This window comes from Camelina sativa, chromosome 2, assembly GCF_000633955.1.
Source record: "Camelina sativa cultivar DH55 chromosome 2, Cs, whole genome shotgun sequence".
Taxonomy (NCBI): domain Eukaryota; kingdom Viridiplantae; phylum Streptophyta; class Magnoliopsida; order Brassicales; family Brassicaceae; genus Camelina; species Camelina sativa.
Genome location: NC_025686.1, coordinates 16,320,365 through 16,334,336, shown reverse-complemented (window position 1 = coordinate 16,334,336; position 13,972 = coordinate 16,320,365). Strand labels below are relative to the sequence as shown.

At 41.5% G+C, this 13,972-nt stretch overlaps 1 pseudogene; it reads right to left on the bottom strand.

Annotated features, from left to right (window-relative positions):
* Positions 9,049 to 13,972, bottom strand: part of LOC104752895 — a 15,116-nt pseudogene continuing 10,192 nt past the window's right edge.

Sequence of the window (13,972 nt, the reverse complement as noted above, 5' to 3'; positions counted from 1 at the left end):
CGTTACAGATCTGACGCGCTCGCTTTTTCAAGGCTCGGACGGAATCTGGGCATTCATCGGTCTGACCGATGATCATTGCGATACGATCCCGAGGTGCTGCTTGATCGTTCTGCTGTCGTTTTTAACGCTTGGATGGTGTCTTGGGGACTTCCACTGGTGCCGACATCTGCAGCTCGGCAGGAGGTGGCTGTTGCGGGGTATCTGGTGCGCTGTTGGATTGGTTGGCACCCTTCTGACCTCTGCCAGGGTTGGATCGCCCGAACCTTCCTCCTCGACCTCTGCCTCCGCGGCCACCGCGAGAAGCTTTTGGTTGATAAATAGCTTTGATTTCACTGGATAGGTACTTCTCGTATAAGTAATTGGACAGATGCTTGCACTCGGCTGTTGAATGGCCGCCGAACATATGGAAATCACAGTATAGCTCTCCTTGTGTATCGGAAGAGGCGGTGTTCTGTCCTTCATCCTCGGATATCGCGTTGACCACTCCGCGCTTTGGATCCCTTGGGTCGTGGTGCTTCCGAGGTTCCTGATAGGTTTCCCGATTTTTTTCTTTGGCCGCGGCTGGACGAGGAGGAGGGAGTTTGTTGGCCTGTTTCTCCTCGTCTTCCTCAACGTAAGCGACGCGAGATCCCCGATGGAGGGCTTCGCCCAGGTCGGTGGCTTCCCTGATATTGAGATCTACGTGCAATCGGGAGCCAGGAATGAGTCCTTTCTTGAAGGCAGCGATTGCGACGTCTTCAGCGACCGTTATGGTGGCGTACTTTTCCTTGAAGCGAGTGAGGTACTTCCGCAGGGGTTCGTCGGGCTCTTGGACTATCTCCCACAGCTCAGCACTGGAAGCGTTACGTTGAATGAACACCCGATAATTACGCAGGAAAGCTGTCGACAGTTGTTCGAAACAGTCGATTGTGCCCGGGGGGATATGGGAAAACAATATGAGTGCATTCTCTATCAGGCTGTCGACGAACAGTTGGCACTGGCCGGCGTCTTTCTGCTCCTCGGTGAACCTGGCTTTGGAGATGGTTGCCATGAACGAGGTCAGGTGCTTCACTGGATCCTTCGTTCCATCGTAAGTTGGAACTTTTATCTTCACGTTCGGAACGTGCGTTTCCAAGATGCGCCGGGTGAATGGAGATTGCTGTGTAGCCTCGAACATTCTATCAATCTCGGGTGCCGAGCTGATGGCTCGGTGGAGGAGGGACCCCATAGCTTTAATCTTGAGGTGCATTTCTTCCAGCTCAGGGCAGGAAGGTGTGGCCAGATCTCCCTGGGAAGATTGCCCCAGCCGATGCTGTGCCCCTGATGCGAGTACCGACGGTACTTGCTGGTTTGGGAACCGGAGAGTTGAGGAATGCGGGTTGCTGAACAGACGGCGGATTAGAGGATCGTTCCTCCGAGTCTCCTGCGATGGTGCCTCGTTCTGTTGACGTGGTGGGGGTGCGCCGTGCCCCATTGTGTCCAGCCGTTGATTTGTTGCGGAGATCGCCTGGAAAAGGTCCTTGGAGATCGTTCCGAACATGTGACGGAGATCGTCCATGGTGACGAACTGGGAAGGTTGGGCAATTTGCCCGGGCGATCCCTGTCTATCGACAGTTCCGTTGACTGGTGGCACTTCGCCGGTCTCCTGATCTCCGTGGTGGGGTATCTCAACCTCCTCCACTCCATCGGAAGGTGCTGCGGACTCATCTACTGGGTTAGCCGAAGTGCGACGAGTACCTGTCCGCGCGTAGACGCGCATGGCGGGTGCGGCGACAGGTGGATCCGTGGCGACGTCCTGAGAGTTGGTTACCCGGTTGGTTGGATCATCTTGTTGTAGGGCAGTTGCGTTGATGGCGCCGTTGTTGGAGATTGAAGACATGGTATTGGCTCTTGTTTCTTTGTGATGAGATCTAGAAGAGAAGTGTTTTGTAGAACTTAGGCCCCCTCCTTCTAGCGCCAATTATAGAAACTGGTATTTCTCACAATGAATTTGTTTTAGGAGAGAAACAAATTCAGTAACAATCTCTTAAAGAACTAAGATCAAAGTAAACAAGAAAAGGAGAAATGAAATCTCTTGAGAAACAAGTTAGGTTTTTGCTCAAGAATAAAGAGGAATTAGGGTTTTTGTATTAAAAATGGGATGATCTTACAATGAGAGGATTGCCCTCTATTTATAGGTATCCGAAGATCTACTGAATATACTCAATATATCGAATATATTGAGTTTCCTAACTACAGGCGAACTAATAAGGAAAGTCTTTCCTTATTTGCTAGGTCAGCCGCAGGACGAGTTGAAGTGCCGATTCGTCACCTCGTCCATGGGCTTTTCAGTGTCATTGGGCCTCCAAGGATGAAGTCCAAACCTATGCGGAGTTCCTAGTTTAGATATCCGGTTCTTTAACGGGTCTAGATCGGTATGTTGGGGATGCCAATTGCCGCACCAACAGCTCTAATAGAGAAATATGATATATATGCTTTATTAGTTCGTGCAAGTTATAAATGACTCAAACTCGTCAGTCATTTCCAAAAAAAAAAACATTGTATCAATGTGTACCTGACCCTTCTTTTTTAGGGGAGACTGAATGGCTTTTTTAAATTTGGTTCTTTTCTCCTTAAGAATCCATTATCTTGGTACAAAACCATTATGTTAGCAGTAGACTATATACACAAGACCATAAGAAAACTACAAAACTCTGAAAAGGTATGAAGATAGTTTATCTACGTTCTTTCCTTTTCCCGAGGCGACTGAATCACTTTCCTAAGTTTGGTTGTTTTCTGCTTCAGAGTCCTCCATCATGATACAAAGCCATTCTAATGAAGAAACTTATAGTGGGAATCTTACTAAGTTTTATCAAAGTCGGGGTGCGACTGCTTTGCCCCTGTTGTTTCTATTAATCATGACAAAGAAACAATGTCCATAGCTGAAATATTGAACATGTTGATAAAAACAAGTTTTTATGATTGGTGTAGTCCTTTGTGAAGTATCGATTAATAAGAAAATGTATGTATAAAGCAAAAGTGAATGAGAAGAAATCGAAAAACTTCACCTTAGAGTAGCATAAAAAGTATGCAGGACACGATTTCGCTTTTCGTGGCTCGAATTTCACTATAGAGTAGGGAAAAAAACCAAAAAATACCCCATCTAATTTTTATTTGGAAGTTTAATACCTGAACTTTTTTGGTTGGAACTTTAATACCTGGTCTAATTTTTGTTTTGATTAAAAAGCTTCGTTTATATTTGTGTTGGTTGATTAGCACCTTGGAGTTAACAGCTGTTAATGGCTCTAACGGAATCACTAACTCGGGTTAAAAATTAATCCCATGTAGTTAACCAAACCAAACGAAAGACACTGTTGCCCTTTACTATTAGTTTTCCCCAAATCGAATTCGAGAGAGGAGAAGAACCCTAAATCGCATTTCCCCCAAATCAAAGAAAGAAAGATATTAATCTTATGTTGCGTTTGAGTGTGTTTAGAGTTTTGTTGCGTGTGTTGTATTGTTTGAGTTTTGTTGTCTTTGGGTGTGTTTTGAGTTTGAGTGCATCTGTGTTTTTTTTTTTTTTTGTGTCTGTGAACGTTTGTGTATTCAAATTGTGTCTGGACTGGAGCTCAAAGATATCTGCATGATGCAGGAGACACGACCCTTCATTTGCTTCACTTAAAATTACTGCACCTGAAAACACACAACACACAAACAATAGAATGAATACACAAAATCAATGCTAAGAAACCAAAACTTAATTAGTTGTTCTCATCTCCAAATTGAGATAGAAATTGCCACTAGATTGCTGAATTATATGTGACCCTATGGGTTTTCAAAAATTTGGTTCTGGCTTTGGATTATTTTTTATAAAACGCAATTATTAAAAAAAAAGTACCAGTGGAAAACTAAAATATTAGAGTTATTAATTAGTTTATGAAAATTTTATGATTATTTATTTGGAAAGAACTAATGTGTTAAATTTATTTATTTTGATGTATTTAAACCGTTTTCTTACTACGATGTTTTTGAATTTTATTAATTTTGACTATGTTTCGAAAATGAAAATAAATAATTGTCATTGTTTAAAAAATATATTTAATTTTTTTATATTATATTAAAAATATGTTTAATTATAAATAATATTTAGAAAAAAAATGTATTAGCATAATTAAAACATGTCCGTTTTAATCATATTTGATATTAAAGAATAAAGATGCAACATTGACATGCAAAAACAAACAACACCTTAACAAATAACGATTCATTATTGCAGGTTTTTATCCATTGATCCAGAGAAAAGCTCTCATTACATGAGGAATGTGTTTTAGATCTGCATATCTACTCAGTACAAAAATCAAAGAAGACGTTTAGTATTTTTTGGACTCCATCTAAACCTTAACCTTAAATTTGTGAGCCATATAAATAAAGAAGAACCATAAAGCTCTATTGGAAAATTCTTAACTAATGATATGCTCAAATTGTAATACCCTAATGGTACTAACAGCCTTGCAGTTGTAATACTCTAGGGGTCGAATCCACAGAGACTCTAGTTCACACAATAGACTTATTATTCTTTTAATTATGCTAAATCAATAATATTAAATTAAAGACAATGCAAAAACAGAATTAAAATGTGTTGTAAATTCAAGGGATCAAAGAACTAAGTCTAGAGAATTTCTCAAGAATTTATGGGATATTAAATCAAGCAAATAATTAAGATTCAAGCAATTAAATATCAGATCTAGAACTCTAAGCACACTTGTAAAATAAATCAGTTTTCACTGCAAATATTATCTAAATTTCAAACCAGAAAATCCAAATCTCTTTGCAAAATTCAAGGTTAAAAATCAGCTTTAAAAACAAGTTTAGATTGTTCACAAAATTATTAATTCAAATCTCTTTGCAAGAAATAATTTTGTTCATCAAAAGGTTTAATCAGGAAAATCAATTATATTCTCATATCAATTTACTTTCCTAAGTTATTAGTTTTAGGTGATCAATCAAGAATCAATATGAAGAACAACCTAAGATGAAGATCATAGAAGATAATGAATCCTAAAATTAACAGATCTAATTATAAACCATAAAAACCCTATGAAAAACCCTAAACCTAACAAGCAAACTACTCAGACATGTTTAATAAATCACAAAACATCTCTCTGAATAATAAGCAATTGATATTAAGAAGTAAGGAAGGGAGTTCAAGAATCTTCTCTCTACAGATAAAATCAGATCTATCTCTCCAAAGCTCTCAATATCTCTTCTGGTTGCAGAATAATACTTAGGTCTAAACAATGACCATAAAAATCCTATAAATACTCTAAAACACATCTTGGGCCTTAATTGCAAATAAGGAAAACTTGGGCTTAATTTGTAATTCTTCAAAAGCTTGTGAGACAACTTCCGTTTGTCTTTGTGGCACCTGCATCGATCGATGCTGATATTGCATCGGTCAATGCAAAGTCTTGATCACGTCTCCAAGTTTTGTTGATCAGCCTTCATGCTTTGATTATGCAGCCAAATCATCCTCTTTTAGCTCCTTTGTGTTCCATCCGTGCCAATGAGTACCTAAACCTATAAAGACTCAAAAACCACCTAGAAAACAAATCAAAAGACTCAAAAAGCACACTTATACCATGGTTAAAAACCACAAAAACCATGATATATCAACTCTCCCAGACTTAGCCTTTGCTTGCCCTTAAGCAAAACAGAAACTTAGGCCTTTGAAAGAGGTTTGAAAACATGGAATTCACTCAACTGCATGTAACTGTTTTTCGCACTCTTCATCGCCTTGATCTTCAGAACTTACTTCATATATTTTGTCAATTGAAAAGCATCAACATTCCTTACTCAAATCCCACAATCCTCTGGAATCTCTAGTCTCACCATTGTCATCTCATTAAAAAAATTAAAGCAAGTACAGGTGAGTTCTTGCCTTGGTGTATCCATCAGTGGCATATGAACTCTCTTCAGGCCAAGACATTCTTCATACATCTCCTTTCCTCTCCCTTTTCTCACTTCCATTTTTTTTTTTCTTTTCTTATCAAAGGTGTAAGCGAATACCGGGGTCATCGGTAATTTATCTACCCCTCGCTTCCAAGCTTTGTGTGATCATTTGACTCAAGAGTAGAATAATGGGGTCACTGGTAATTTACCTACCCCTCTAAACTGATCAAAATCATTTCATCTTTTATTTTATTCTCCTCTTTTTTTCTGATCATTCTCTTTTTTTTTTAAGCACTGAAGGGAAGAGAGAGGGGAGACATACTTTGAAAAATTGCACTGTCTTGTATGGCCCGAAGAAGAAGTCTAGTCCACTGATTTCCAACTCCAAAGTAAGATATTAAGTCCGGTTAAAATCCTGATAAAACTGTGAGACAACGTTAGTTTAACCAGATATCTTTTGGATAAGGGCTTTCAGGATTGTTGATACAGCTCATAGTTTTTCCAAACTTCAGTTCTGAGATCAAGCGTAATCAAGATTCATAAGATTGTTAGCCAAAGAACAGAAACCATTAGTTAGAGATCCTAATTCCAAAAAGAAAAATTTTAAAAATTTGACTCAAAAATATGGTTTTGACTTACACAACTGAAACTAAGAAAGAAAAAAGTAGTTAGTTAGTAACTAGCCTCCCCCAGACTTAAACAACACTGTCCCCAGTGTTATCAAGCCTAAGATTGACTAAGAAAGAAAAATCAAACTGAAAAAGTAGTAAACATATGAACCAGTTTCGTGTTACCAACTGTTAGCCTCTGTGTCGACTGATGCAAAGGTTGCATCGAACGATGCAGAGCCAAATCGTGCGAAAATCCGACGTATCCTGTTAGCCGCATGTTAGTTGTGTTTCTCTCATGGTTCTCAGCACTGGTAAGAATCACTCAAGCACAACATTAAATGCAACATGATAGATAATGGTTCATAATGCAATACAATTTCAATCTGAAACAAATGACAAACTGACTCAAGAAAACATAAAAAATGACTCAAAGTGAAAGAGAAAAAGGATAAAAGAAACCGTAAACAGAAGTAGGATCAACCCTCAGAACCAGCATCACCATCAGCATCGCTACCACTAGCTCCAGCAAGGGGAGGAGAACGAGAACGGGATCTGCGCCTAGTGGGACGGAAGCAAGCAAAACGAGAAATCGCGTTCCAGAAGGTACGCATGGTGGATGTCTGGTACTCCTGGTAGTCTCCCTGGCTCATAGTACGAGAAGGCTGTGGTGGCTCAGGAAAAGCAGGAAACTCAAATGCTGTAGTGCCAGATGAAGAACCAATCGCAAAACCCCCAGCAGGGTGATCATCAGCAGCAGTACTCTCATGACGGGAAGGTGATAGTATAACAAAATCAGAGGCATGAGGAAGAAAATGCAACTGCTCTGCATCCTCTCCAATAGTGGTGAGGTCTGGTCGCGGCAATCTGATCAGATGAATACCAGTAGAATCACAAAAACGCGAAAGCATCTCCCTCTTCAGCCAAGTAGAGTTCCTCAAATGCTCCTCATCAATAACACCCCTCTCAGTGCTAAAAGAGACAGAATCAGTAGCAATACGTAGTCTCTGAAAGATAGGAGTAAGCAGACTCCCAACATACTCTTTCTTCCCACGCCCAAAAGCCTTGACCTTCAGAGAGATCAAGTGATCAGCAAACACTGCACCATAGTTAACCCTCTCAGGATCAACCCATCTATCATCCTCAGCAATCAAATCATAGATCCCATATGCCATCAGGTGCAAATCACTCACTCTCATCTTCCCAGCCTCCATCTTACACAAAATAATACTGGCTATGGCTTTAAAAATGTACCTGATCACTGGATGCCTCACATCAGTCATAGTGGAAGCTCGGGAATCATAGTCACCAGTACCAAAATAAGACAAAAGATGCGAGACATCTACAAACTCTCCTGGAAGTGTAACTCCCTCTGGCTCTCTGCTAAAACCGTAAATATCACAAAGATCAGGTAAAAAAATCTCATACCGAACTCCTCTAATGAAGAAAGACAGCCTTCCTTCACTAGCTTTTGGGACCTGCTTGTTCTGGTACAGAAGGCGGACTGAGGCCATGAATTGTCGGACCAGCTCCGGATACAAGTCATAGTGGCGAGTGCACATGGTCCCAAGTCCAATCTTCTCCAGAATCCTCAATACCTCATCATGAATCCCAAGCCTCTGCATAGTTACAGGATCAACGAACCGAGTCGGCAGAATCTCAACCTTAAGCCAAGCATTGTAGAACATAGTCTCATATTCTCCCCAAGAATCAAGTAGCGGTCTGTTGATGTACTCAAGCTTCTTAACCTCTTTAATTGGACGTTCTGGCCAAACATGCTGTGGTGGAATCCTTTGTCTTTCTCTTTTTGGCCATGGCTCTTGAAAATTAGCTTGAAATGGTGCATCAAGAGCTGCAAGTGGTTGGATTGGTCTCAGTGGAACCGGAGGAGGAACCGCCGGTGGTGGGAGGTCGGTCTGGCGCGGCGGAGCGACGCTGGAATTACCGTGGCGAGCTCTCTTCGTTCGTGGGCTGGACGACATTGCTCCGAATCGCCAATCTGATGAGGGAATCGAATAGAGGAGTAAAAACCGAGTGGAATGGGGCTTAGAATCGTTGGATTTGAGCAAGAAACGAGTGAGATATGGTCGATTGAAGTTTGTGTTTCTCTCTGGTTCGAGTTTGGGAAAAACGGCGAAGAAGACGAAGTCGAGAGACTTTAATCGCGACTGTAGGTTATATTGCATCGATCGATGAAGGGGTGGCATCGGTCGATGCAAGTGTTGGGTCGATGCAACTGGGCTTCGGTCCGACCCACGACCAATTCGATTATTCCAAACCCATCAGCCCGTGTAATCTTCGATCCATTAAGAGCATTGAACTTTGCATCGACCGATGCACCAGTTGTGTCAATTGATGCAGAGCCACTTCCGTTTTGTTTTCACGCTTTCTGCATCACTTATACTCAAAACTAAAAATTAATATGTTAGTAAATCCTAAAAATAAAAATAATAATAAAAATAATTAAATCCTACCAGTGGGTTGCCTCCCACTCAGCGCTTGTTTTAAGTCATTAGCTTGACTTGGCAGCGGATTAGGCAGAAGGTGCATCATCCAAACGCACAATGTGTCCGTCTGGGATCTTGGCTTCAGCCCAATAGTGTTTCACCCTCTGTCCATTGACCGTAAACTTCTCTCCCTTGGAGTTAAGCAGCACAATAGCTCCATAGGGGGGGACTTCTTGGATAGTGAATGGTCCGGACCAGCGAGAACGAAGCTTTCCGGGAAACAACTTCAAGCGAGAGTTGTACAGAAGTACCTGATCATTAGGCTCAAAATATCTGGAGATGATCTTCCTATCATGATAAGCCTTTGTTCTCTCCTTGTATAGCTTAGAGTTCTCAAATGCATGATGTCTAAACTCATCCAACTCATTCAGCTGTGCCAACCTTCTCTCTGAAGCTGTCTTGGCATCAAAATTCAATAATTTAACAGCCCATGCTGCCTTGTGCTCTAACTCCACTGAAAGATGACATGCTTTCCCATAAAGCAGATGAAAAGCAGTAGTGCCAAGTGGTGTATTATATGCAGTTCTGTAGGCCCATAGTGCATCATCAAGCTTCACTGCCCAATCCTTCCTTGTAACACCCACAGTTTTCTCCAGAATCTCCTTAATCTGCCTGTTGGAAACCTCAACTTGTCCACTAGTCTGAGGATGATATGGACTAGCCACTCTATGTTGAACTCCATACGTTTTCAACAACTTATCAAACACTTTATTGATAAAGTGCTTACCTCCATCACTGATGACAATCCGAGGCACTCCAAACCGTGGAAAGATAATGGTGTTAAACAGCTTAAGAACCACATCAGAATCATTCTTTGGACTTGCAATAGCTTCTACCCACTTGGAGACATAGTCAACAGCTACAAGGATGTACTTGTTCTTGTAAGAAGGGAATGGTCCCATAAAATCAATGCCCCAGCAATCAAAAACTTCAACCTCAAGGATGAAATTTTGTGGCATCTCATGTCTCTTACTAATCTGTCCTCTTCTTTGACAAGCATCACATCTAGACACAAACTCATGAGCATCCTTAAACATTGTTGGCCACCAAAACCCTGCTTGAAGAACTTTGGACACTGTCTTGTAAGTAGCAAAATGTCCAGCATAATCTGATCCATGGCAATGAAATAACACATCAGGAACCTCAGTCTCAGCTAGACATCTCCTGTAAACTCCATCTGAACAATGCTTATACAAGTATGGTTCATCCCAATAGTATCTTCTAAGCTCTCTCAAGAACTTCTTCTTAGCATATCCTGTAAACTTGTCTGGTTCCACCTCTGCAGCAAGGTAATTCGCGATATCAGCATACCACGGTTGATCAGTAGAAGTTACAGCAGCCACATTGTCATCAAACTCGTAACCCGATGATTCCTGAACCAAGCGTCGATCGATGCTAAATGATGCATCGGTCGATGCATTCGCCAAATTCTGTTCGTATCGAGATGAAGCATCGATCGATGCACCAGCTGTGTCGATTGATGCAGTGCCGAGAGTCTGCAAAACTTCACGCGACAAAGTAGCTTGAGAACCAATATCAATAAAGTAGACATTCTCTTCTGGCAATGAATCATGAATTGGAACATCATCTTCTATCTTAATCCTGGATAGATGATCAGTTACTCCATTCTCAATCCCCTTCTTGTCCTTAACCTCAATGTCAAACGCTTGAAGAAGAAGAATCCATCTTAGCAACCTTGGCTTGGCATCCTTTTTCTGCATCAAGTATTTAAGTGCAGCATGATCTGTATGAACTATTACCTTGGATCATACAGCAAACACTACTGCTAGCAGCTCCTTCTCTGTTGTTGCATAATTCCTTTGAGCATCATCAAGTGTTCTACTAGCATAGTATATAACATGAAGTTTCTTATCCTTCCTCTGTCCCAGCACTGCTCCTACTGCAAAATCATTGGCATCACACATTACCTCAAAAGGTAAATCCCAGTCTGGTGGTTGAACAATTGGAGCACTCACAAGTTCTTGCTTAATTCGTTCAAAAGCTAAACGGCATTCATCAGTAAACTCAAACTTGACATCCTTGCATAATAGAGCTGAAAGTGGTCTGGCTATCTTACTGAAATCCTTGATGAAGCGTCTGTAGAAACCAGCATGTCCAAGAAAACTCCTTACCAACTTCACACTATCTGGGGGTTGAAGACTTGTCATCACTTCTATCTTAGCGCGGTCCACTTCAATACCAGCCTCTGAAACCCTGTGACCAAGCACTATACCATCTCTAACCATAAAATGGCATTTCTCCCAATTAAGAACTAAGTGCTTCTCCTCACATCTAGCTAGCACTTTGCAGAGATTATCCAAACAGCTCTTGAATGAAGACCCATAAACAGAAAAATCATCCATGAAAACCTCCATGTAATCTTCAATCATGTCTGTGAAGATGGACATCATACATCTCTGAAATGTTGCAGGAGCATTACAGAGACCAAAAGGCATTCTGCGATATGCAAAAGTACCATATGGACAAGTGAAGGTTGTCTTTTCCTGGTCATCGGGATGAATCGGAATCTGGAAAAACCCGGAGTAACCATCCAAAAAGCAGTAGTATGGATGGTTAGCTAACCTCTCAAGCATCTGATCAATGAAGGGTAGCGGGAAGTGATCTTTCCTTGTTGCGGCATTCAGCTTTCTGTAATCAATGCACATCCGGTGTCCAGTGATTGTCCGCGTCGGAATCAGCTCATTCTTGTCATTCTTCACCACTGTAACTCCACCCTTCTTAGGAACAACATGAACTGGACTAACCCATTTGCTGTCAGAAATTGGGTAGATAATCCCAGCATTCAGCAATTTCATGATCTCCTTCTTGACAACATCTTGCAGATTCGGATTTAGCCTCCTCTGATGCTCAATAGATGTCTTAGCTCCTTCCTCAAGATGAATCCTATGCANGTCCGTGTCGGAATCAGCTCATTCTTGTCATTCTTCACCACTGTAACTCCACCCTTCTTAGGAACAACATGAACTGGACTAACCCATTTGCTGTCAGAAATTGGGTAGATAATCCCAGCATTCAGCAATTTCATGATCTCCTTCTTGACAACATCTTGCAGATTCGGATTTAGCCTCCTCTGATGCTCAATAGATGTCTTAGCTCCTTCCTCAAGATGAATCCTATGCATGCACAAGTCCGGAGAAATCCCTGCAATATCATCAAGAGAATAGCCAAGAGCTTTGCGAAACTTGCGCAGCTTGCTTAGCAGTAAAGTGAGCTCTGCGTTGTTTAAGGAAGCATTAACAATAACAGTATAGGAAGAATTCTCTCCTAGAAATGCATACCTTAACCCTGCAGGAAGTGGCTTGAGATCCAGCTTAGGAGCTTTCTCAAGGCTCCAATCTGACAGTTTCTCAGCTTGTGAAGAAGTACCAACCAATTCCTCTTGTGCAACCAATTCTTCTTCACTTGTTCATTAGCATCTAGTAGCTTGACATACCCAGCAGCAATGTCATCCAAATGCCTAGCTTCTTCAGTAGAAGCAACCAATGCTCTCTCAAGAGGATCTTCAGGATGCAGCTCCTTGAAAATCTCTTCAGCAAGATTAGACAATGTATCCACATAAAAAGTTTGACCATCTATTGTTGGCCTCTTAACCAGCTTATCCATGTCAAAACGCATTTGCAAATCTCCAACATTAAGGCCAATCTGTCCTTTCTTGACATCAATAATAGCACCAGCAGTGGCTAAGAATGATCTTCCCAAGATTAGAGGATCCTTAGGCTCTTCCTCATACTTCAAGACCACAAAATCAGTAGGTATCAAACAATCACCAATCTTAATTGGAACATCTTCAAGGATACCATCAGGAATGCGGAATGAACGGTCAGCAAGTATAAGAATAATCTTGGTGGGTTGAAAATCTGTCATCCCTAGGCTGAGTGCTACTGATCTAGGCATTAAGTTGACCCTGGAACCAAGATCACACAAAGATCTAGCAAACCTCTCATTGAAGATTGTACAATCAAGAACAAAACTACCTGGATCAGGAAGCTTTTCTGGGATCTTGTTCTGAATGATGGCACTGACTTGAGCTGAAATCATCATCACTCCTTGCTTAGCATTCAAATCCTTGGTTACCATTCTCTTGACATATCTCCTAAGCATTGGAGAAGTCTTAACTGCATCAACCAATGGCAACTCAATAACAAGCTTATCCATCATAGCCTTGCACTTAGCATCATCAATCTCCTGCTTAGACTTCCTTGGGTTCTTGAGAAAAGGAACTCTAGGCTTGTACACTCTCTCAGCAACTGGAATCGGATCTTTCGTAACTTCCTTCTCTGCCTCGATATTGCATCGGTCGATGCTTGAGTTGCGTCGGTCGATGCTATCTCGCACAGTCAACTTGTCTACGACCTCTGAGGGTTGCGTCGATCGATGCTTAACAGCTGCATCGATCGATGCTGGTTGCGGATCGTCAAACTCATCATCCTCATCGTTCAGGTCCTGCAATTCTTGGGATCTCTGCTTCTCCTCAGCTGCAGACTGTAACTGCTTACCACTCCTTAGGGTCACAACATTGCAAGAGTGCTTAGGATTGGATTCAGTTCTTAATGGCAAGTATCCTTCTTGTCTCTTCACAGCTCCAGCAGTTTGTGCAACTTGGCTCTCCAACTTCTTAACTTGAACATTCAATGAGTCAAACTTGCCAGTAAGCTCAGTGTAGACATTGTCAATCTTCCCATTGAATGTCACTGTCAACTGCTCTTGTCCCTGAAGAATCTGCTCAAGCATTGCTTCCATCCTACTCTCAGTTGTCTTAGGAGGAGGAGATTGGTAAGAGGAGTTGCCATAGGTCCTGGTGTAACCACTGCTCTGCTGCTGCTTCTGATAGTCTTGCTTAGGAATGTAGCCTGTAGAATTAGACTGATAGTTGTTGTGCTGGTTGTTGCCACTGAAAGACCTGTTGCCTTGCTGATTTCCAAACTTTTG